The sequence below is a fragment of the Eptesicus fuscus genome, chromosome 3 (genome assembly GCF_027574615.1).
Source record: "Eptesicus fuscus isolate TK198812 chromosome 3, DD_ASM_mEF_20220401, whole genome shotgun sequence".
In the NCBI taxonomy this organism is placed as follows: domain Eukaryota; kingdom Metazoa; phylum Chordata; class Mammalia; order Chiroptera; family Vespertilionidae; genus Eptesicus; species Eptesicus fuscus.
In genome coordinates, this window is record NC_072475.1 from 20,475,145 (window position 1) to 20,500,512 (window position 25,368).

The following is a 25,368-nucleotide window of genomic DNA, read 5'->3' on the forward strand; positions in this document are numbered from 1 at the left end:
ATTATTGACAGACACAACTGACCCAAAATTTCTGCTCTAAAGGTCTGCCTCCCCATTACTACTATCCTCTACTGGATCAGCCACTGCATTTCCACCAAAGACCTATGAGCAAAACCTCTCTATTACATCCCATTACCGAGCAAGCTCTGTCTTGGGATCCAGACTATGCAGATCTTTAAATCTCACATTTAGCAGAAAGCTGGAAGCAAAACAGATAATATATGACTATTTCTTAGCATTGTGTTTGAGTGTAAAAAAAGGGAAAACAGACCCTTTCACTTAGCATCCTAAAATAGCCATCCAATTGCAAGGAAAACAATAGCAATAACTACTAACCCTGGCTTTAGAGGCATCCTCTAATTTAGGAAAAGACCTATGACCCTTAATTCAGTGGTTGACTGACTAATAACTACTACGTTTCCTTGCAACTCCAGAACATTTCCACATGTGCTTATGTGGTGAGCTGTATACATTAGCCAGTGAAATAATCTCATGCAAATGTTCAAACAATAGTAAAAGAAATGCAATGAGAACAGCTTTAGCATTTTCACAAAGGGTAAGTCACGGGGGTGTGAAGTACAGCATAGGGAACATAATAACTATATACAGTGCCAGGTGGCTACTAGATCTATGGGGAAATCACTTCATAAGTTATATAAATTTCCAACTACGATGCTGTATACCCAAAAGTAATATAATATTGAATGTCAACTGTAATTGAAAATAATTTTTCAATCCTCCTTCCCCCCAAAAAAACGCTTATCGTTGTTTATCTGGAAAAATAAATCCTAATTTGATGTTTAAGGGCTGCCACTATGGTGGTTGATTTTAATCCCTCTTTTAAACTATGTCTAGAACTCGGTTAGGTAATACAAACCTAAAAACAATTTGGAAAATACTTCAGCTGTGTGTATGCTATGGGGTGTTAAGCAGTTCAAATGAAATAAATAGGGGGAAATGTATTTAGCTCATTAGCTTTATTCAGCCATCCCCTTTATGACCAAAAATTCTTCAGGAAAATAATACAATACTGAAAGCAAGTTTGAAACTAATGTTGAAGGGGGAAATGGTCCTAAACCCTAAATAAGTTGAGTTTTAAAAGAAAAAGAACAAAACTACTAGCTTGAAAGCAAAACAAAATTTAAAAGGAATACAGTAGGGACTATTTCGCATTTTAAATGATGAAACTATTTCATTTCATGCAAGCCAGGTATGTTTACACAAATCATTAGAAGTTGCTGGAATATATGAAATCCTAAGGAATCTTATAACACAGGCTGTGTGATGAATCACACAATACTGAATATAAACTAGCAGAGATAACACAAATTGAGATTTTAAATTTCCAAAAATGAGATCTGACATGTTTAATGGGAGTGCTTATATTAATTATGGCACTTGGGAGCCTATATTAGAAAGACACCAAGCAAATCCATGTTCTCTTGGAATGCGGCTGCCCACATAAGAGAACCTAACAAGTCAAATGGGGTATAAATGGTTCTGTCTCAAAGCCAGTCCAGGAGAGCCCAGAGCTGATGACTTCCTGTCTCCCAGCCACGCGGAGTTGCCTTGGTGACTTTCTCTCTCATCCTGGTGTGCTCTCCAAAAATACAACAAGCCAGATGCCTGCGGGTTCGCATGTGCCTAATGGAGCCACGCGGAGCACCAAATGACCTGGAAATGTTTAATGCAGCTTTTGTCAGAACTAATTACTGGGATGTTCTCATACCCGCTCAGGGACTAATTTACGTTTGGATATCATTTCGGGTGCAAAGCTATGGGCCAAGGCTGCTCCCCACTTCACCGCTGCATGCAGAGTCTCTGGATATGTGCCCTGACCGGAGAGGAACCACTCTCAATGGTGGGACTAAGGAGAGCACAGCAAAGGTGCTGGCCTGAGGCATGCATTCAGGGCCTTCGGTCCTCAAGGAGCTCTCTTTTTCTGGAAAGGGAGGCTTGGTATGTTTTCTACAAGTTGTCCTGTGACATATTGCCACTGAGTCTATATACCAGGTGTTATGGACCAAATATTTGTGACACCCCAAATTCATATGTTGAAACCCTACCCTCAATGTGATGGTATTAGGAGATGAGCCTTTGGAGGTCATTAGAGTTAGATGAGGTCATGAAAGTAGAGCCCTTGTGAATGGGATTAGTGCCCTTACAAGTCACAAGGGAGATCAAGTGTGGGCAGACAGGAATTCTCCCTCCCTCTCTCTGTTCTCTAAGCTGTGAGGATTCAAGGAGAAGTCCGCCTCTGTAACCCCATGGAGGGCTCTCACCAGAACCTGGCCATGTTGGCACACTGACCTTGGATTTCCAGCCTCCAAACTTTAATAGCTTTATGTTGTTTATAAGATACCAAGTCTTCGTTGTTTGTTAAAACAGCCTCAACTAACATACCACCCCATAGCAGTGAGCACTAACATAGCAATTCCAATATGTTCAATATCAAATTATTCCCATTTTATATTATTATAAAATTATCAAATTATTCCCATTAATTAATAATATTTTCAACAATATCAAATTATTCCCATTATATGCATATCACTAGGGTCCAGGGCTCACAGCAACGTGGAAATCAGGCTTGAGCTTGGGGTACATCCATGTCCAGTGGGATAGGCTCAGCCCCTCAGAACACCCTCTCCACTTGCCACCCTGCCACAGGCCTGGAAAGGGCCCAGGGTGCCAGCTCTAAGGGCTCCAGGGAGTCTCTCTAGATGGCACCTTCTACTTCATTCAACTCCTCACTCAGCCTCAGGGACTCGTGTTGCACACCCCTCACTTTGCTTCATTGCTGTTTTCCTTGGAGACTTTGGAAGGAGAGAGTTGAGTACAATATTCTTCTGTTTCTGGCTGTCATCATCAATCCTTGCTAAGCCCTTCTCTTGTCTTTTTTCTGTATTTTCTTCATCGTAACCCAACCACACGCTTAATTCCCTTCCCCCTGCCCCATTGGCATATATTCTAATGTGTTTAATATATATCCTTGGGTCTAAATGTGTCTTGGAAAGACATGTAAATATGATCTCAATTCATATAAGTACTAGTATATTGAGTTATATATATATCATTCAGTTTCCAAGAGGAAACGACTCCTTCCTGGATATAATATTCCCTGTGACTGCTATGTGGAAGTCCATTATTTGCACCCACTGTTTATTACCAAGTACAGCCATGTGGTGCTTCAGAGATGGCTCCTTTACATTCTCAACAGGGAGGCCTGACAATTCCTGCTCCTCCACATGATATCATCCAACTTTCTAACTTTTGGCTGTCTGATGGCTGTCTGATGGCTGTCTGAGTCTTATTATTTTCATTTGCATTTCTCTGATTTCTACTAAAATTGGACATCTCTTCACATACTTGTTACCCATTTAGATTTCTCTTTCTGTGGATTGCTTATTCTTTTGACCATTTTATGTTTCTTATAAGGATTTTTAATTTTTTTATTATAACACTTCATTCCTTGTAGGTTAATTCTAACTACTTTATTCTATTTGTTGTTAGAAATAGTGCCTTTTTCTATAGCATTTTCTAGAAAATTATTGCTATGGTAGACTTTTCTAAATTTAACTAGCAAACTTCTAAACACTCTTATTAAACTAAGAGTTTGTTTATTAAGCTCTTTTTCTACGTGAATTCATATGTACTCTGCAAAAAAATGATGAGCTTGCTCTTCATTCCAATTGTTCTATCTCTCATTTCTATTTCTTATCTTTCTGCATGAGCCAGGACCTTCAGTTATTTGTAGAACAGTAAGCAGTACTGATATGCCATATTCTTCTTTTGTTCCTGATCTAAAAAGAAGTAAATTTAAAGTTTCTCCATTAAACATGATGTTTTCTGTAGAGTTTTGTACATAATATTTACCAGGTTAAGAAATTTTCCTTCATGTCTTAGTTTACTGTGAGGTACTATTTGTCCATTAAGAGAAGTTAAAATTTATCAATTTTTTTCTATCTATTAATGTGATGGGTTTTAATGATAGATTTTCTGATTTTATGTTAGTCTTGCATTTCTGGGATAAATACTACTAGATCATATTATTCAGATATATAAAAGCCTAAGTGACCATCCGACCAATAGCTATGACATGCAATGACCACCAGAGGGCAGATGCTCAATGCAGGAGCTACTGAGCTGCGGTGACTTGGCAGCTGTGGTTCTCAGGTGATGCATCTGGAACCAGAGAGGAGGGAGCCCGATTCCAGGGTACATCACCCGAGAACTGCCCTCTCACAATCTGGGGCATCCTCAGGGGATATTGGAGAGCCAGTTTCAGCCCATTCCCACAGGCCAGGCCGAGGGACCCCACCAGTGCATGAATCCGCGCACTGGGCCTGTAGTATTTCTATAATATGTGATTGCCTTTCATTATCTAATATTTTACCTAGAAATTTTCTTTCTCTGTCATAAATACAATGTACTTAATTTTTTCTTTTGTTTTACTGACTCTGTTTTAGGAATCAAAATTATGCCAGGCTCAAAAACAGCTAAGGTTGCTGTTAGTCTTTTCAATTTTCTGGAACAATTTACTTAGATGACAATTATTTGCTCCTTGAAATTCTGTTAGAATCCATCCATTAAAATAACAAGACTGAAACTTCTTTTTGAAGGTCGGATAATTTCCCTTTCAATTCCTTTAGTAGCCTTTGGTCCAATTGGAATTTTTGTGTTTAGATCTGAGAATGATGGTTGCTTATAATTTTATTATTTTAAGACCTCTTTTAGTTGTAATTATTTCCCCCTTTTCATTGAGTGTCTTATTTGCATGTTCTCTTTTGTCCTTTATTAGTTTTCTCAAAGATTTGTCTAATCTTCTTATTTTTAAAACTAGTATTTTGAAAGTTTTCAATACGTTATTCTCTATTTTTATTGCTCTTTATATTTTTGCTCTAAGACTTATTCTTTCCTTTCTTCATTTTTCTTGGATTTTTATGGTGTAACTTTTTCTATCTTCTTAGACAAAACACTTTACTTTCTATTATATAACTTAAAGCTATAAATCTTCCTTCACAAATTGATTTAGCTCTACTCAACACATCTTGACATGTAATGCTTTTATTTTCAGCTTCCTTTCTGCAGTTTTTTTCTTAAATATTTCTCTTTTAGAAACTTCCAATCTGAGAGTCTTTTTTTTATTGATTTAGTCCATTTACAATTCTATTACATCAGATTTTTTTGTAATTTTATTTCATATTTTCAATTATCATCATGTTTTCAATTTATCATATATTTGTGGGGAGGCAGGTCCTTCATTACTAACTTCTATTAGATAAATTAATATATTTTTCTGATAGTTTGACAGTTACACATTCTATTTTTATTCTTCTGCTCATCCCTAACTTATTAAGATCTACATTTCTTTTTATTGTTTCCTATCAATTTCTTAATATTCATATTTATATACTCTGCTCAAACAAGTCAAGGGTGAGAGATACTATAGATATGTCCACTCAACAACTGCTTAAACTTCATACCAGCATATGGAGGCTAGAAAGCTGAAAAATGCATTTCTAAGATTTCTGTGCAGCTAGAGTGCCAGATATGGCTTATGCTTCTTCAATTCATTGCATACACACTAGGTCTTGAATTTCACATGTCTAGCAGTACCTTTGCCATCTGTTTCATTTGAACGTTTATTGATGTGAATCTACAATAAAAATATTTCACAGTTGGAATCTATTCTACTAGCACATTTTCAACTGGAATCTACAATGTATACCTGGAGAACATTCTTAATCACCACATTGGAAATAGTTTCTCCCCCACTTAGCTGAGCTTTTGAAAGAATACTCTCTCTCTCCCTCTCCCTCTCTCTCTTTTCAGAGAGGTTTTTTTTTTTTAAGAGTTTATTTGAGCCAAACTGACATCATATGCCGGGGAACAAGAACTCAATTGCTCTGGAGATACTATAGATTTGCCCACTCAACAACTGCTTAAACTTCATACCAGCATATGGAGGTATGAAGCTTCTTTTGTGCATTTGAAACTAAGCGGGGGTCGGGGGGGGGTTAAGCTAAAGGAATTCTTAAGTACAAATTTTGAAAGAAATCTTAAAAAGCAATGGAGAAGTTAATGATTGTTACATTCCTTATATATTCCTTCAATTTTTGAATTGTTTTCTTGCTCTTTGAAATATTTGGATGGATTAAGAGATATTTTTTATTCAAATCAAAGTATAACAACTGTTTCTAAAAGATGTCATTTGGGACACATTTAGATTTGTTGGAGGTTCAGTCAGAAGTGATACTGAGTTCAATAAGTTACTACTTGATTTACAGTCAGTGGAATTGGCATTTTTTTTCTTGGGTAAGTCTTCCTTGGCACTGAAAATACTGGAAACAGTATGTAAGAGTTGTTTCTTAAATTTATTTTTTGTTTGTTTTATTTTGCTTTTAGGACAAATTTGGAAGCCTTTTTTCTATAGGGCCCCACATGTATCCTAAAAATATAATTCCTCTAGCAGGGCCCAATTCTACTCAATTATAGCCCTCTGCCCAACCACCACAAAACCTGGTGTGAGCGGAGTCCATCCCACTCTGTGGCATGGATGCAGCCAGGCCCTCTGGGGCCAGCAAAGTCATGGGGTGGGCCCAGCCTACCCAGCCCCTGTGGGATTTGTTGCTTTCTCCAGGTGGTTTTGCTTCTAGAGCCCACTTTCACTCTTAGCCCCCTGCTTGCTACCCTCCTGACCTCAGCCAAGCCCACTCCATTACCATATTTCATCTTTGCGCCTGGAAAACCAGCTGTGTTCCATGCCCCAGCTCCGTGCCCTGCCCAGGAGGGAGGTAACTGAGCAATGTGAAGTGTAGCCATCGTGCTCTCACGAACCCTTCTTGGTAGCTAGCTGAGTATCAAAATGCTTACCACTTGGGGGAAGATGGGAGAGAGGAAAGTTGTCTTGCAAAGAATACAGCATGGCTAAGGTCTACAATGCTATGGTCATTTAGTTAAACGGGAGGTGGGAGGAACCATCTGTTTACTGTGCTAAGTAAGCAAAAAGCAGACATCAGGGGAGACAAGTGATGAAGTGGAAGTAGAGTTGAACTGAAATTCAGGAGGTTGTGTGATAGCCCCAGCTTTGCAGCAAGATGATCTTGGGGGAGGTCAATTAACCTCTGAGGACCTCAGCAGCACATCAACAGTCTGGGACTAGATGACATCAAAGTATTTTAAACCAACATACTTTTTTCTTGACCCCAATTGACCGCTGCTACTATGGCAGGCATATATCAAACACAGCCGTTTGTTCATAATAGGGATTCAATACGCTAAATGGAATGTCCACGGAAAACCTAATTAGGTAGGCTGTTTCTGATGTGACTCCAATGCCTTTGAAAAGTGTCCTTTGGTCTCCCAGCCCTGACCCCAGCTGACTGATAAAGAACAGTAGCTATATCCGTATTAAAAAATGCTTTGTCACCTACACAGTAGTTAATATAGTTTATTCTATGGCAAAAAGTTTCAGTTTTCAGTTGGTTTGTTTGTAAGCTTAAATGGAGTCACGCCCTAACTGGTCTGGCTCAGTGGATAGAGCGTTGGCCTGCGGACTCAAGAGTCCCGGGTTCGATTCCAGTCAAGGGTGTGTACCTTGGTTGCAGGCACATACCCAGTGGGGAGTGTGCAGGAGGCAGCTGATTGATGTTTCTCTCTCATCAATGTTTCTAACTCTCTATCATTCTCCCTTCCTCTCTGTAAAAAAATCAATAAAATATATTCAAAATAAATAAATAAATAAAAGGACTTCTTAAAAAAATAAAATAAAATGGAGTCACTTTCCACAAAATTATTTTCTATACATTTTGGTAATAAAGCAAGACAGTGGCCGACGGGCAAAGAGGAAAGGTCATATCTTGAATGGTGACAAGCATCGCTATTCTCACCTCAGATGGCAAGATAGGCAGGTTACTCCTAACATTTCCTTGGCTCCTTTCATTAGCTTGGACATTTACATAAATAAGAATTATTTTCTCCCAAATAGAAAGGCACTTAAGTACCATAAATTCACGTGTCTTTTTCAGAAGTTATTTACTAAGGATTAACTCCTCATATAGAAAAACCGCTGTTAATTTATAGGGCAAAGAACATAACTATGACCCAAGGCATGGGTTCAGAAATTTTGTACACATTGCAAAAAAATAAAATATTGAATTACAACAATAGGCTCATCTCATTTTTCATTGATCCAAATGGTTGGTGCCACGAAAACAGTGTGATTTGTATACTATATCAATAATTCAATAGTCTGAAGTGGCATTAGAATGAAAGCATTAATGTTGTTAAATTGTTTTACTGCAAAAAGCACTGAACAAAATCAAAGTAAAAAGAGAACATCCTATGAAGAAGAGTTACTGGGTTGAGATTATTGTATATAAATAATCCACTAAAATAAATCCCTATTTAAAACAGTAGCATGCATCTCTTTCCCTCTGTATTTGACTCTCAAACTGATATTAAGGGCTAACTTGGTTCTATATTAGAATGAACTAAGAAATGTAGTATTTTTGAGACATTATAAAATATTTTTCTAGTTTTTAATGGTTATTCTTTTAAAAAAATTTTTTTTTTTTTACTTCAGAGAGGAAGAGAAAGGGAGAGAGAGATAGAAACATCAGTGATGAGAGAGAATCATCGATTGGCTGCCTCCTGCACGCCCCACACTGGGGATTGAGCCCGCAACCCGGACATGTGCCCTGACCAGGAATCAAACCCTGACTTCCTGGTTCATAGGTCGATGCTCAACCACTGAGCCATGCCAGCCAGGCTTAATGGTTATTCTTAATTCAAGTAAGATTTTTCTATCAAATATACTTTTAAAATCCCTTGTATCTATACTTTAGTGTGTTTTTACAAAGTTCTTTTTATCAGAACTCTTTCACTTAATCAATAGATACTTAATTGAAACTGCTGTGTGCTGGGATGATTAAATCTTCTTTAAAGTATTAATTAAGGTTAAGTTAAATGATGAGGGTGAGTTTCTAGTCCAATAGGACTGGTGTCCATATGGGAAAAGGAAGAGGCACCAAGGATGTTTGCACACAGAGGCAAGACCATGTGAGGACACAGTGAGGAGGGAGCCATCTGCAAGCCAAGGAGAGGGACCACATGAAAAACCAAATCTGTGACACCTTGATCTTGGACTTCCAGCCTCCAGAACTGTGAGAAATAAATTCTTGCTGTTTACACCACTCCATCTGTTACATTTTGCTATGACAGGCCTAGCAGACTAATACATATATATAATGGGAACTATCTCAATCCAAAAAAAATTATGTATTCAGAAAATATTAATACTTTGTTATAGCTCAATTTACATGTAATTTCAGAATCTGAACTCCACCTCCAACTCAGGTAGTATAGAACTTAACGTCAGTCCACCCAGGTTCTCCAAGGGCCAAGGCATGGAGAATAGGAGGTGAGGGCCCTATCTGGCCTTTGAGCCTTATGACATCCTTTGTCGACATTAGTCCTTCACGTTGGGATCTCTGTGAAGCTGAAATGGTCCCATTGGCCTGGATGCATCATTACATGGTTTTTCTTTTCTGAGGTCACATCACCTCCTCTTATACTGTATTACTCTTAGACTTGATCATGTTGAGTTCTGTTCTGTGTCCTTTACTTTAAAGGGCCCCATTCTGTTCCTTCTCTGGCCTCACCTGTCCCCATGGGCAAGGAGTCCATGAAGCTAAGTGGCATGCCACTATGGAGCCTGTGTCTCCCTTCCAGACCCATTCCTCTGAATTCCTGGGATACTGGAATTCCCTAATCAGAAGGCCCTGAGCCCATTTCTTGAGTCTTTTCCCAAGATGGGGTTGATAGGGAAAAAAGGGGCAGGTCTATATAAGAATAGGTATGGAATTCTGAGGATCCTGAGACTTCTACCTTTGAACCTGATCTTCCACATTATCATAAAAGCCTTAAGATCCATCTTGCGAAGGTTTGGACTTGATTGGGACCCATCATCCCTTTTTCCTTCCAATTTCTCCCTTTTGGAATGAGAATGTCTATCCCAGATTCACAGTTGAGAAGAATTTTGGGATGGAATGAATGTATTCTGCATGCAAGAAGGGCATGAATTTGGGGAAACCAGGGACAGCATGTTATAGACAAAAGGTGTGTCCCTCCTAAAATCTATACACAGAAGCCATAACCCTTAATCTGATGATACTTGAAGATAGGGCCTTCAGGAAGTAACAGAGGTTAGATGAGGTCATATGGTGGGTCCTCATGATGGAATTGGTGCCTGTATAAGAAGACACATGAGAGTGCTTGCTGTGTATTCTCTCCCTCTCTTCCCTGTGCAGACACTGCAAGAAGGCAGCTGCTTGCAATCCAGAAATAGAGTCCTTGCTAAATCAGTCAGCACCTTGATCTTGAACTTCCCAGCCTTAAGAACTGTGAGAAAATTGCCCTAACCAGTTTGGCTCAGTGGATAGAGCATCGGCCTCCGGACTGAAAGGTCCCAGGTTCGATTCTGGTCAAGGGGGCATGTACCTTGGTTGCGGGCACATCCCCAGTAGGGGGCATGCAGGAGGAGGCAGCTGATCGATGTTTCTCTCTCATCGATGTTTCTAACTCTCTCTCCCTCTCCCTTCCTCTCTGTAAAAAATTAATAAAATATTTTTTTTTAAAAAAAGAACTGTGAGAAAATAAATTCTGAATTTTAAGTCACTCAGTCTATGCCATAGACTATCCCACAGGTTGAGAACCACTAGCAGGGTCACCTAAGACCATCGGAAAACACAGATATTTACATTACGATTCATAACAGTAGCAAAATTACAGTTATGAAGTAGCAACGAAAATAATTTTATGGTTGGGGGTCACCACAACATGAGGAACTGTATTAAAGGGCCGCGACATTAGAAAGGTTGAGAACCACTGGTCTGTGGTATTTTGTTATGGCAGCCCAAATGGACTAATTTGGGCAACACCTGGAGATCTGTTAGAAATGCAAATCTCTGGGCTCCACCCCAGACCTACTGAATCAGAAACTCTAGGTCTGGGGCCCAGCAGTCTGTATTTGAACAAGCACTCCAGGGGATTCTAATGCTTGCTTTTACTGCTCAAGGTACAGTTTTTATTCTTTTATGTTCCTCCACCAGAACAACTTAGAGAATATTTTTTATGAGAACTTAGCTTTAGACTTTTTAGAGCTAAAAGTGCTCCTTATTCCATTATCAGCAGGATCTCAGATTCCCCATCAAGTTTTGGAATACAAAATGCAACTGCTGATATAATGTGTGTTAAATTGATGTACTTGGTTAAAAATACCCCCAAAATCAACCAATATGCTCTATCTCCAAGAATTTTCAGATGCATCCTTTTGTTTCAAAGAAGATGGGTTTTTTTCCCCCATTTATTTTACCTTCTTTAAAATCTTGGTGGTAAGACCTTAGAAAGCACATTTTGGAAACACATATCTCTTTATATGTATGTAGGCATTAAAATCACAAGGAGAGCCTGGCCAGTGTTGCTCAGTGGTTGAGCACCGACCCATGCACCAAGAAGTCACCAGTTCAATTCCTGGTCAGGGCACAAACCTGGGTTTCGGGCTCGATCCCCAGTGAGGGGCATGCAGGAGGCAGCCAATCAATGTTTCTCTCTCATCGATGTTTCTCTCTCTTTCCCTCTTCCTTTCTCTCTCTCTAAAATCAATAAAAATATATTTTAAAAACATTTTTTAAGTCACAAGGGGATATGACAACTGCTTATTGCTTCAACCTCTTTCCTGAGATTCTTGGAAGAGTTATGTCTCCATACCAATATTTAAATGGGGAGGGAATTTGGTGTAAAAAATAATAATTAATACTTGGATTTAGGTAAGCACAGCATGGCAAGTTTTCGTATGTGCCCCGTGAGAACAGAAAAGGAAGTCATATGTCTTAATGTACTTGCGAGACACTCTTTACATACCTCATGTTTTATTCAATCACAGCACCTTGAGGTTGGTAGCATTATCTCCATTTATAAGTGAGCAAAATGTAGACTCAGACAGCGGGCATATGTATCTTACTGAAGGAAACTTGGTCAGCCATTAAAAGTCTTGGGATTTGAACCCAAGGCTGTCTATGTCTAGGAAAGCCGCCACATTCCCAGACTATCACAATGCCTGTGGAAAATGCATGACAACCTTACAGTCTGACCATCTTTGAAAAAAACACCTGCAATATTACAACTGCTTCGTTCAGGCTCTCATAACTTTTGCTGTACTTGCTAGAAGAACCTCCTAATGAATCTTTTCATCTCTAGCTGTTTTGCCCATGTACTGTGGCTAGAAGTGGTTCTCTGAAAAGTAAATTTAATCAAATCACTCTCCCAACTAAAAATTCTCAACCTCAGCCTTCAAGATTAAGCCCAAACTCCTGGACATGCCATCCAAGGACCTTCCCAACTTATCATTTGACTACATGGTCAATGCTCTCCATGTCACCTCCCACCACTCCACTCCAGGAAGTCTATATGCTCTACCTTTACCACTTACAATGCCTGCTCAATTCATGTCTCTTGCCTCTCTTCCCTGACACACATTCTTCTTTCTGCTCAGAATGCTCTTCCTATCCATTTTTACTTAACTAGCTCCTACTTGTTTTTCCAGGCCAACTTGCAGATTCACCTGTTCTCAGAAGCATCTCTCAATCGGCCCTGTCTGATTAAAGTGTGTCTCTTCTGTCTTGCTGTTCCTTCTGTCACGGCACTTACCATGGTGTATTAGAACTACACACTTATACAATGCTTTGTCCCAGGGCCTGCCAGCCCAGGACCACTAACTAAGCGAGCTGTGGTTTCCTGGTGCAAGCCCACTCTGCCTGGGCCTAGTGCACCCTTGAAATGGCCCTTCCACGTTTGTGGGAGTCCTCATGTGAAGTCTCACATTTGCTCATGATTAATTCCCTGTGTCTCCACAGCCACAGAAGACCTGTCTGGAAACTATTTCCAATCTCTGTCTCCAAACAGTTTCCCCTTCAGGACTACTTTCCCTTCTACTCTCTACTGCTGCTACTGAGTGTGCTGCACCCATTTCACGTTCCAGGTCCTTCCTCAAGTGTGACAGAATCCACGTGGTGCCAAAGTAGGCCAACTACATTGCTTCATCAGAGATTTTTGTGTGAAAACAATTACTTCTATTTTATTTTGTGTTTCACTTACAGTTCCCACACTCTGCCAAAGCTTCAGACAAAGGAGGTATGGGCCCCATTCCATTCTCAAAGCTAGTTTGATAACGAAGACCATACATTTGAGCTTAGCTTGTCCTGACTATTTCCCAGGGGAAGTTGTTCTCCTGGAGGCTCCTTATTTCCACATGCAAATAGATTCCTGGTAGTTCTGTCCCCTCAGTGATCTAGATTTTTCCCCAGAAAGCTCCACTCCTGGAAATAAACTCAATTTAGGCTTAAACTGATTATCCCCTCTACTCTCTCACTCATAATGTGAGGTACTGAGTATTAAAAATAAAATAGGGCATGGCTGTTATTTCTCTAAACTGAAGATACTATTGTAACTGAATACTTCACGGAAAGAAAAAAAAATGCACACTTTCCAGAGCCCTATCTCCAGTAAGAGAGAAAACTCAAGGTGTTCTTCACAGGGGTGGGCCCTGGCCTTGGTGTTTGTTCATTTGCTTTCTTGCTTCTTCTAGCCCTGGGTGCCTACCTTGCTAGGAAAGGAACAATATATGGGGCTGATTGAAGCCAGAGCTGAATACAAGGAGCCACTATGGTGGTCAGACAGTGATTAAGCCTCTCCTGGGGAAAAAGTTGCATACATACTTTGTAGTTTCCAAACATCCTCACACAGCTACAAATCCCCCTGAACCCAGCATTTTACGGAGAGTGTTTTATTTCCTGGCAGAGCTGATTTGGTCTCCTACAAGAGACAGATGAGAATTTGGCCAATGGGCTCCAAAGAAGCTCCCTTTTTAAAGAAGGGGATGATTATCATCACATTTCTTTCTTTCCCTTCGGAAGTGACACTTTGCTAGATTCAACACATTTTTACCCTGATGAGTGTTTACCTAGGGAAGTCCCAACCCAGAAACTTCTAGTTCAAAAACAGCTCGTGTGGCCAGCCAATTTGAGGAAGTCTAGTTGCCGGAAAACCCACTGGTTAAAAGTGAGGCTAGAGAGCTGTGTGGCAGGATTCAGAAAAGAGAAAGCTTATTTTCCCCCAAATTGGAAGGCCAGTGCCTGGCTCTTAGAAAAACAAGCACATCCCTGGTGCTAGGAGTGTAGCCGTTACCATGGCACCCATCCAGCTAAAGCTTCAAATGCTACAGAGGCTCCACAGAGACCAGATCCTCAGAGCTGACAGTGACAGTAAGAAGCAGCTGCTAAGTATATCTTAAAGCAACAAGAAAACCCCTCTGACAGGCTGCAGAGGGTCTCATGTTCTAAGGTAAGCTCTCGGCAAGAACAGAGCTGCCATGGATAAATTCCTTGTCTGCTCCTTTAAAATGCACTATACTGGGTCATGTGTAGGGCAACAAAACCCAATCTATAGCACATTGAGAGTATCTACCTCCTTTAGTTTTCTCTATACTGTACATTGTAATTCTGTCCCTCTTTTGTTTTTTTTTACCTTTAGCACATTAGGGAACTATTTTTTTTTTTAAATTTTCATGGTTTGATTTTAGCATCCATTTGTCCAATTTCTTCATTTAACACATGAGGAAATTCATGTTCCAAGATGTTTATTACCTAGCTCAATCAAGTTCATATCCCTGGTAAATAATCGAGCCAGGTCTATCTAATTCCAAACAAGATCTATACTTTTTCTCATTGGTCTATATTGCTTCCCTAAAACTAGTGGCAACTATATTATGTCCTCTATCAATTAAGAATGATTTGGGCTTCAAGTAACAACAACAATAACAGAAAACTGAGTGTCTTAAACTATAAAGAAATGAAATCTGGAACCTGGGTAGTTACAAAACTGGCTCAAAGGCAACCTAGTGTCAGGACTCAGGCAGCATCTTTGCAATTTTCATCCCCTTCCTCACATGATCACAGCATAGTCATTGCAAATGCAAGGATAAGGTCTACATGATCATGTCCAAGGCCAGGACAAGTGGACAGCTGCATAATAGGAGGAGGAAGAGGAATTAGAATCATCATGATGGTCCTTCCTTTTATCAGGGAGTAAAATTCTACCTAGATTTCTCCCAGTTGACTTTCTCTTGTCTCACTGGACAGAACCTTGGACAATGGTAGCTGCAAGGGAGGCTGAAAAAGTGAGCATTTGGCTTTTCACTGCTGCTACAACAGGAGGTAGTTAGTAGAAGTGCATTGGGATGGCCATTAAGTAGCCAACCAAAAGTGTTTGTCCCATTTCCTCACGGCCTCTAGGGAACCATTGTTGTATAGCACACTTCCTTGGTTCAGTGCTCATAATCTTTTTCTAGAATTATTCTAAGAGCCTCTTAACTGAGAGTCCCTGTCCATAATCTATCCATTTAGTGGTAGAATTTGACTGAATCTTGAGTTGTCTTATTTATACTTTTCAACCCTTTCCATCACTGGACCTAACAAACCAGCCATGTATTTAATACATAAGCATTTTGAGAACAGTTATTTAGATTTTCTATGTGGAAAATATTTACAACAAAAATACAGCAGAAGAACCCACTGTCTTTCCTTTCCCCCATAAGCAGTGTCACCTTGCTTAGTCCCAGTGTCAGTCACACAACTTTCCATATGATAGAAACCCCAGATGAACTTGAAATGTTGTACCATATCTGAAGGAAGAAAGAAGTACACACACTCAGATAATGCCAAAATCAAAAATGGGACTTAAAACCCTTACATATTTATAAATTGTATGGAAATTTACAAGGTTTTTTTATTTTTAACACAACCTTTGCAGTCTCAGTCCTGGTTTTCAGATTTATTGACTTGGAAAATTAAGACTTTCCTATGGGATGTTTTATGCTTGCCACTTGGTAAAATCACTAACTAGTTGATTTAAAGCCCCAGACTCAAGAAAATTTTATCCGAAAAGCCACAGAGAACATCTGAATTTATTTTTTGTTTCCATAAACAAGGGCTGGAATGGTGCATCTATGAGAACACACAGCAGCAACCCCTAAGCACCTAAGCACCTCCGATTCCAGGAGGGGTCATTAGCATTGTATTCCCTGTAAATGGGCCCTCCCTGGAGCTTGGCAGCAGCAGCCTAACAGTAGCTGCTACAAAACCCAGCAAACAGCACACCTATTAGCCTGAGAGACCATCCCCACAAGATCTGTGCTCACAGCGATGAGACACTTTTTTCTGCTTGGACTTTCCCTGTAAGGTTATGCATAAAAATTGTTCTGCTCAGAGCCCAGGCTGATTGGAATCTGAGCTGCGCAGTTTGTCTTTCAGTCTTCATACCAGGATGCATAACTCTGGCTTTTAAATGACAAGAGAGAGGGCACCGTGGTTCTCCAAATCGTCCACCCCTCTAGGGAATGAAGACAAAGGACAGGATGAGGGGACGAAGGTTTGGTGAGGGTCAGAGGTAAGTGCCAGGCAGAGACTGAGCAGAACTGGGGGCACACAAGCTGTTAGGTCTCTGAAAAAAAAGATGAAGACTACTATTTTTCAGGCAGAAACTATGCCAATTTGGGAGAGCCTGAGTAAAGTGTGCTGGAACAGAGAATATAGATTAAACCACGGGAATCAGATTTAGTAAAAGAAAGCAGGCATGGAGTTTTTATTGTGCTTTTCATTCATTCAGCAACAGTAGATTTTGTGTCTATTGTGCAGGCACCCTGCTATGCCGGGCACTGGGGTGGGATTCAGCAGTGGAGGCAGACATACCATCCTTGCCCCCAGGTAGCTTACAGTCTGGTGGGCAAGGCAGACATTAAAAAATTATCATACTAGTAAGTATTCCATTTGAATTGTGATAAGTGACGGGGTTCAGGACACAGTACCCCGAAACATGGCAATTTGGCATGTTGAATATTTCAAGCTGAAGAAATTTGAAAAACAAAAAACGGCACATGCAGGTAGAACTTTTGACTTGCCACTGAAGCAGGTCACAAAACCCTCATGCGAGAGGTGCCCTCCCTACACCTGATGGAGTGTCCTACCTACTTCAGTCTATCTCCTTGGGCAGAGAGAAATCTGAAACAAGGCCTCGCTCAGTTCTCTCCCCACCCCTCCCAACTTCCCTGCCCCCCGCACCCCCCCACCCCCGTTTACTACACTGAGCTCACTGCTGACCTAGCTCCTCTTCCATAACTTTTTACCCTTCATCAAATGTAACATAAAAACACTCAGGATTAACCATTTCTTTGGGTCTTCAAGTCCTTATGAAGGCTCCCATGTCACATAAAACATAAATGAATTTGTATGTTTTTCTCTTTGTTAGTTTAATTTTCAGACCCAGCCAGGAATCCTAAGAGGATCTAGTAAAACTATTTTTTCCCCTCCACAAGCATTTCAAAGGAAAAATACAGCATAGCTGAAGAGTGAAAAACACAGGAACATACCCAGACTGAGGCGGAGTGTGCACAGGTGGAACAGGAATTTTTAGGAGTAAAATACGACAGTTTTAGGAAATTTTAGAAGTTTTAGAGGACCATGGAGGAAGCACAGGGCTGCAGAGCAGCAGAAGGTATACTTCCATAGAATAGGGGAGCTGAAAAGCTGCAACAGGTACATTTCCATGGAATGAGGGAGCTGGGAACAGCAAAAGGTCTGTATTTACAAAATAAAGGGAAGGAAGCCCTTCATCCAGAAGAAGAGAGCCCAAAGGGAACAGGAAAACAATAAGGAAGGAGTCGGGGAGAACCTCACATGTCCCATGTGATGTTCAACCTTTGAGCCCAGGAGTTACTATAGTAACCAGTCCAAGGGAATAGTGACCAATCAGAGGGAATATCAAGGCACCAGGATCTGCAGCCTTTATAAGTGATAGATCCTCCCTTCCCCCAACTGATGGATGGAGTATGACGTAAACTGGAGTTTACGTCATACTCCATCCATCAGTTGGGGGAAGGGAGGATCTATCAATAAGCCATAGAGAAAAGAAATTCAGTGGGACCCTTTCCCCTCCCCACATGGGAGTCCATTCTGTGGGACTCTTTCCTTCTCCCCTTGTGGGAGTCGTACTTGTCCTTTAATAAATTACCACCTTTGCTATACCATCTTCTGTCCATGGATTCATTCTTCGACTCCGGCAGACAAAGAATCCAGGTTCCAGTCCAAAAATTCCATTTCACAGGGAAGTGATGGTTAAGCCCATGGCCGATGAGTAGGGTCCAGCCTAGTGAAGAAGCCACTGCCTTCACTGAAGGCAGAGGGAACAGCAGGCCGGGAGGCCCTGTGTGCAGAAGAACTTGGCACATTTGAGGACAGAAAGGTGGCTAGTGTGAGCCCGCTGGGCACTGCAAAGCCCAGAGCTCAGATTGGCTACAGGGATGTGGACGAAAGGGGCCACAGGCTGACCTGACAAGCTCAGGGGTGGCCTGCATGTCAGTCTTGCAAACTCAGAGACCTAAAGTAACCACAAAGGATGGTCTAAAATTAAACTCTAACTAAACGCAGTTATGGTGGGCAGTTACATCCTAGGCCGGTATCTTCACTGACAAGGTCAACCTTTACCTTAACTGAGCCTATCTGTCTTTTTGCATCTATGATAACATACCCTTGAAATGTCTGGGTAACTTGTAACTTCCCTTTTTCTGGAGCCCCTGGGGCACAACCAAATGTGGTGGGCGCCAGGACAGATACCACAAATCCCTTCATTATCATGTTAATTGTTCCTGCACCTACCTAAGTATGTGTCCATCATTTCACTTTTTATCCAATCCCAGGGGTTTTCCCAGCTTTGCTTTATCCCACCTCCATAATCTATCACCAGTGGATTTCATGTAACCCACCTATGTCCCTCCTTTGATGGCAATGTATAAATACAAATGTAACCCGCCATTCTCCGGAGCGTTATCTCAGTTCGTTGAGGTTCTGCTTCCTGGCATATGTCGACAGTTTGGCTCAAATAAACTCACAAAAATTCTTTACAGATTTCAATGTTGGTTTGTTTTTTACGTTAACAGGGAGCAGAGGCTTTTTGAGAAAACCCCTTTCAGGTCCTGAACTTCAGTTCTGGATCACATCTAACAAGAGTCCCACTGGTCAGCTCGTCAATCACCGTGCAGGAGGCCACCTTGCTCTGAGGCCACTGTTCTCTGCGCTGAACCTTCAGCAGAGTATAAATGTGTGCCCTAAAGCGATTCAGATGTGTTAGTAGAGGAAGCACCAGGTCCGAAAGAGGCCAATGGCTATTCAAATCACTGATATTTGGGGTACTGGGTCAGGTTACTGGGACCTCCCTTCAATCACACGTTAGCAACTGCCAACCGCACAAGGTAGGGGAGCTGGCTTCAGACCAAAGCACCAGCTCCTCTGCACAAAGCTCCCTCCCCTTCCTGTTGCCTCTGCTGCACATTAGTAACAGGCAGGCAGCCTGGCCAGTGACTTCAAGGTCCCTTTATTTCCTAGCATTTGGAAAGGGAAGAATTTCTATAATATGAGGTTTCAGGATTCATGTATTCCAGTTACCTGTTAGCTGTTGCATCAGCAATCCCTCCCAGTGGACAGGAGGAGAGAGAAGAGCTCCATGAGTTTAAGGAGGCTGCCTGCCATCCAGATGGTTTGAGGGGCAGCTTGTCACCCCACAGCCTTCTGCAGTCCCTCATTTGCATAGCAAACTCAGATCCTGGGGCTCAAGCAGCTAATTAGAAGACAAGTTTCTCCCTCAACTGAGGTTGTCTTCCTCCATCAGGCAAATAAGTGCAAAAGTTGTTCATTCCTTGCATTCTAATCCAGGCACAGGCTTGGCAAAATTTTTTTAAAAACCTTCCCACACTAACTTCCACTAAAATGCTAATGCGTAACTAGCTGGAGCTCTTAAGACCTGTGCACCCCAGAAAGAGCCTGCTCCAACACCCTCCAGAACGGACTTGGGCAAAATAGCAAAGTGGAGGACATAATTCTGTTTTGTTTTGTTTTAACTAAAGTCTAAAAGGACTCAGTAATGAGAGGCTAACTATGCAAAGAGACAACAGCCAGACAGTATATAAAACAGACCTCTGACCCACAACCTGCGGCAAGGAACCCAGGAAAGCAATCCATTATCTACCTTAGCCAGGCCCGGAAGCCAACCCACTGCCTAAATCAGACTTGTAGGAAGTCAGACATTATCTCTAGTAAAACCCAGGAAATCAAACAAAAACCCGTGTAACAATCATCCCCAAAAGGCCAGGACTTGATTAATAACTGACAGCTTTCCTGCTTCCAATGTAGGACCAATTAGAGAGGACCAGGTATGCACCCCGAACCAGTCACAGTGGAACCCAACGAAAGCTCCCCCATGCCAACCGCCTCCAAGCAGGCATACCTCAAGCCTTCCCTCTTCCCGCTGGAATGCTTTCCCACTGCCCCACCAGCCTTAGCATGTCTGCCAGAAGCTAAAAGACAATAGCTGGCTCCCTTGTTGTAACAAAGTCGACAACACAGCCTTTGCTTGTTTTCATTTGATCAGTCTCCAATTCTCTCTACACTAGGATTCCATCACTTGCTGGGTATCTGGTACATCACTGGTCATCATCTCTGGACCTCAGTTTTCGTCTCTGTACAAGTGAGTTAGTATTACTGCTCCTGTCCCTGTTATAGTATTGTGAGGAAGAAATAAATGCTTTGTAAACTAAAGCACTGAAGCAACTAAATTCTTCTGTTAGCAGAGGCAGCTAGGAGTTAACAAGAGAGGGGAGCTAGATTGGCTGGGCCTGATTGAGTCTGGAAATTATACTTAATCAGGTTTAGGTCTAGAAGTTACAGCTTCACATGCCCCAGGGAATAGCTGAATCTCTGCTAAGGGAGTTAACATCCCTTAGTCCCCATAAGAGGAGAAAGGACTGGCTTTCCAATCTCCACAGGGAATCACTGTCTGCCCCGATTACAGAGGGGGAGGGGGGGTGAGAAGGGGGGTAGTAAAGGGGAAATTCCTGTGTTGAGGCCTACACAGTAGAAGCCAAGATCGATGGCAACCATAAAGGGGAGATGTCTAGCCTGAGAAAAGGATTGGATTGGATGAGGGCATGGAACCCCAGAAGGTCCAAGAAAGGTACAGGATAGGGAGAGGGCCCCGCACAAGCCCACGAAAAGCCAGAAAAGAGATTGGTTAGCTTGAAAGAAAGCTTACCCCTTCCCAAACATGAGAGAATGAAAACAATCAAAGCTTAACAAAGGCCCTGCTCAGGAGCAAGCCTTCGCCCCTTCCTTGGGGAGCATCCGCTCTCTGTAGCAGCCCCATGGCTCCAAGCTCGGCTCCAAGCACAGACCTGATTGCGGGGCAGTCAGTCAGGAACAGAGACTAAGCTAACCGGATGGGGACAGAGACTGAGCTGGATTAAGCTTTGGTATGTCCTGAACTGAACTACAAAAATGTCCGGTGCCCTGCAGATGCCGGGCCAATGGCACAGAATCTCTGGATCCCGGCCTTTCTCCTCGGCTTGTGCAGACAAGGCTGGACTTCATTCACAGCAGGACGGAGCTGACCACCTGTCGCAGATGAGACCCCGTATTTCTACTGCAATACATCCTACCACCGCTCCTCATCCTCTCATGTTTTTCTCATGACTGTGGAAGAGCCCTATTTCCACTGGCCACACTCCTACTCTGGGTGCCCACACTGTCCGTCCACCACTTTCCTCTGATCTTATCCTTCCTCCTCTCATTTCACAACTTTTGGGCTTAGTTCAGCATTTTGACTTTACGATGTAAAATGTTGCAGAAGACCAAGAGACCAAGGACGCTTCTGAGGAAGTAGGAGGGACACTGTTTAATACGCCAGCGGACACAGGGAACAGCCTTCCAAATCTGAGTGAAGGAACACGCATGGGGTCCTCCCTTATATCTCCCTCCCTGTGATCTTTGTCCCACAAGCATGGATTATGCTTCCGGTCCTTTTCTCAGGCCTTGCAAGAAGGCCCCCAGGTGTTGGGGGTCTCCAGGCCATATCTGGTGGTCTGGCCTGGCGTCAGAGTTAGGAGCCTTCCCTCTGGCCAGTGCACTGTCCACAGTCCAATGGCCTCTGTAACCGGTTCTGCAAGACCAGTATCTGGGAAAGAGATAGTGACTTAATCATAGGCTATCAGGAATGTACACTGAGCTTACTGGCCTGGATTCAGATCACTAGACCCAAATATCAGGGCTACATTGGAATTAGCCCTTTTTGCCTCCTCAAAACATGGGAAAAGTCATGTAAATGTCCATTGATATAGAATTTTAGAAATTGAGACATGTTGTATTTTTCTCCACTGTCAATGACTTAGCCTCTCTACCATCCTTCCTTCTCTTTCTCCCACCCTTCACCCCCCTTCATGTGAGTTTCTCTTCCCTAGGTATGCCTTTTATCCTGCCAGCTTCTCTGTTTCTCTTTCTCTCCTCTTCCTCTGTTGTTATTGGTGGCTTCTGTTCTCTAATGCTAGATTTGGGGGTTTTCAAACTTATAAAATCCTGCAAGTTTTCCCTATTCGAGGACAAATGTTGCTCTGGTGGGTCTGAGAGCATTTAAAAAGAAATACAGTTTCATTACTTCCAAGGACAAAAAGATAACACTGGTTAAAAAGGGAATAACAAAGCCTTGAAGGACTCAGAGTTGCAATTAGCCTATTCATTGTGTGAATGCAAATTCAGGTTAACCGATAGATGAGCATTTTCCTTGTTTGTGCTCTTAATTCCATTAGCAAATCTTATTCTCTTAGTTGCATAAAACCCCATTACAAAGTAATGTTCATCACAAAAATTAATCCCAGGGTCTCCTATAATTGCAAATATGAATCCCTGTTATAGCCCAGTGCTTTGCTCACATGATTGCAGCCAATTATCCACACAACATAACTGTGTACCATACACTCTGTGGCAGCAACCAGGCCTGCCTTGCATGTGTGTGCCTAGAACAGTGATTCCTGGGGAAAATGGTTCTCAAACTTGAGGATGACCCTGTATACTGCTGTCAGGGCCAGGAAAACTTTTCCCTTACCCCTTTCGTCCTTCTGCTGGTAAAATAATTTAAATGACATACTGCAGATTAACAGGAGAAAATAAAATTTTAATACATGCACAGGGAATTCACATAAGCATGAAAATTCCAAAGACAGTGAAGCTACTTGAAAAGTAGGTTCCTCATGCCTGGCTGGTATGGCTCAGTGATTGAGCATCGACCTATGAACCAGGAGGTCATGATTCTGTTCCCAGACAGCGTACATATCCAGGTTGTGGGCTCAATCCCCAGTGTGAGGAGTGCAGAAGGCAGCTGATCAATGATTGTCTCTCATCATTGATGTTTTAATGTCTCTCTCTCCCTTCCTTTCTAAAATCAATTATATATATATATATATATATATATATATATATATATATATATATGAAAAGTAGGCTCCTCATCAATAAATTAATACATAAAAGAATAGTCAGTTGACATCCACAAGGAGTCGGCATCAGACGGCAGCTTTAAACCTACAGTGCTGATGATATATGAAGTGAAATTTTAGTTGATGCAGAAAGCATATGATTAGGAGTCCCCTATCAATCATTCCATGTAATCCATGCCATACTCTTTCTTTAAAAAATTTTGCAGGATAAATGCTGCCAGAAACAGTGATTCTTTTCCATAATATTCTGAAGCTTATAATAATGTAAACTCTTTGAGAAATGGTAATAAACACTGGTGATAATAGTTGTGATTTCCTTCTGTTAGACAGTGGGAGGTTCACATATTAAGAATGCCAGAAGTTGGGAAAATAAAGTGTTAAATAAAGGCACTTCTAGTAGATGTGGTAGGTAAATACCAGTTGTTGGTCTATGTCTGTCAAAGCAGTTACATTTGAGAAAACTCAACATAATCCTGAATTTTTTTAAAAAAATGTTTCTGACAGAATGAAGAGGATTTTTTATATCCAAGTCATCTTATACAACTGATATGCAACAATCTTGGGAAATATACTCCTGTACAATGTCTCATTATTATCAAATGTCTCATCATTATCAAACTATTGCTAATGCAATGGTTAATGATCCTAGTTTTAATAGAATTGATGAGTTGAAATGGAATCATATCATCAATCCTGGGATTAATAGATAATAGGATCAATACTGCTCCTGTTACTGGCCAAGGGTTTGAGCTTCCTATATGGTAAGTATATATTTGGTGGATCTTGATATACAGATTTCTTAGGAGAGAAGATATATGGGAATTAAGGCAACTACTACCTCTAAAACTATAAGAAGTACTAAAATAATATATTCAACTGAGAGCACCAAAGGGCTAGTTGGCAACAGGGCTAACATTCCATCTCTAATGAGGAGAATTACTACGTGGCTAGCTGTCACATTAGCTGTAAGCTGCATAGCAAGGGCTATTGGTTGACTATTAATATGGTTCAGGGATAAGTGAAACAGTTGTTCCATAGGGTAGAAAATGTATATATGAGCTTTTGGTTATCAAGGAAACCAATAATAACTGTCCCTGATACTTGTAGAGTTTTTGAGATTTGAGTGATTGTGGTAAATGTCTGGTATAGCACCCCTAACAGGTTTATAGAATAAATAAATAAAATAAGTCACATAAAGATTAGAAATCAAGTTTGTTCTTAGTGGCTGTGAATTAACTTTAGTTGTTTTTAAAGCAATTAGACTAACCATTGCTGAAATGTAATGAATTATGCAGTTCTTAATAAAACGGTTTGGTGGAAGAAACAGAATTGTTGGAAATATCATCAAGATGACAATAAGTAATCCTAATAACGTGGGATACTAAAAAAGACAAATATATTTTGCTTCATTTTGTTTCTCAAGGGGCTGTTTTGGTAATTCAAGTGTTTTGAGCAAGCATAATAGTGTAAAAAAATTGAATTAGAATTTTTAAATTGAAAATTGCTGTGATGTTAGAATTTCTGATAAGACGGTAATGTTTCCTGGTGCTGTATCTAATTGGGGTATGTCATCAAGGAACAACTTATACTCTCAATGTTTAACCAAAATTTTAATGATACAAGTTCCTTAATTAGTTTATAGTAAAGCTGCAGGTCAGCTTTTGAAATATTCGACAGGTGCCATTTCAAGTGCTACGGTTGAGTCACAATTTCGAAGCACGGCTCTTAACAAATACTAGGTCTTGTGAATCTTACCAATTTTTGATTTAAAACTTCTAAAATAGCATCTCTTTTTCTTTGTTTCTTTGTTTGTTTTGCCTGCAGCTGGCATAGCTCATGATTAGAGCACATCTCTTTGTAAGATTAATATATTGATCAGAAGTTCTATGGGTGGTACTATTTATCAAGGTCCGGGAGACAAAATGTCCCAGGTTTTG